Source organism: Poecilia reticulata, linkage group LG8, assembly GCF_000633615.1.
Source record: "Poecilia reticulata strain Guanapo linkage group LG8, Guppy_female_1.0+MT, whole genome shotgun sequence".
Taxonomy (NCBI): Eukaryota; Metazoa; Chordata; class Actinopteri; order Cyprinodontiformes; family Poeciliidae; genus Poecilia; species Poecilia reticulata.
Window position 1 is genome coordinate 10,799,428 of NC_024338.1, and position 1,453 is coordinate 10,800,880.

Here is a 1,453-nt window from a genome sequence, read left to right on the forward strand (position 1 = left end):
GTCATAAACATTCATAAAGACTCCTTTATGTTCATGACAGGTGTTATGTCATGTTTTTGACAGTGTCATGTCAGTCTTATGCACACCCCTTCAAATAAAGTGTTACCTAAAAAAGTCTGAAGGTCTAAAGTATTTTCCACTCATCGGTTTCACCCTCTAATAAAATGCCAATGTAAATCCCCAGAAGGAAACTGAAAAAAGCCTCCCATATTGGATAAACGTAGAAAAACCAGCATACAGTCTTTGATAGTGTCTCTTTGGAACAAGCTTGGGATGATTGTCCCGTGTATTGGCAAAATAGAAACTTTGTCTTAATTACTGRGAAAGAATGGAAGCTGATAACGAAAGTTTCAGTCAAATGTTTTTCTTCTTTAGCGAAGCTCCTTTGAACCAGGCTTTGGTTCAGTGCCACAGGTGTTTTAAGAAGCCTGAGAAAAAGTAGTAGCAAAACATAGACAGTAAATATTAGTTTGACACATTTGTTAAAAAAGAATGAAATACTGTCCATTATATTAGTAGATAAACTAGTATGAACATTATTTAAATGATGCATACCCTTGATAAAAAATATATGTTCTCCTTTTGATAATGGGGCTCCCTTTGCATTCACTCAGAGGGAGGCACAAGGGCCCAAAGCMTTTCATGCACAAACTGGGCTTAAATRTTTAGATGACACCAAGTTACCAAGTTTTATCTGAGGCCACATTATTTAAAACAGATGCGTTCAAGCAGAAAATATCTAAGACATTAAAGAGACTTGAAACAGAAACATCACGTTTCCGAGCAYCTGTTTCCSTCCTCGGTCTAAATGTCATGGGAATTCATGAAGTCGGATGGACCTTTTAATCGGGATCAGTAATTTGTCTGACAGTGCCTTGTCGTTCAAAAGTGATAATATAGTTACGCTCACATTTCCCTGCATCTATTATCAAGGAAAAACTGAACTAAACAGAGCAATAACTCAGAAACAGAGTCAATGCTTTTAAATCGACTTTTGCAAAAAAAACAAACAAAAACAAAACAGTGCATGTGAGTAATGGTAAAAGAGGATGCAGTTCAAAATGTACAGTTTCCACCACTTTGGTTATAGKGGCTCAACTAAAATGTCTTACATCCTCCATCTATTGGTCTTCAGCTCAGAGGTGTCTTCACACACCTTCATCACATGACATGAAACCCCTTTTTTTCACTCAAAACTCCAAACTGTCAGTTCTATCAGGTTTGCATGTGACAAAGCACATGCTCTCACTTCTCCTTTCACATGTTTAGGGTYAAAACTTCAGTTTCAGTGACACAAATAATTAATGTTAAAATGAKTTTGCWTTGCTTTGTTTGCGCTTTCTGTACCACACCAGATATGCCACAGTCTGTGGTTTTAATCATTAACTTTTATATAGTRGTTTCATAAATCATATTTGTTTTACAGGTGGAATTTCTGAAGATGGAAAAAGGA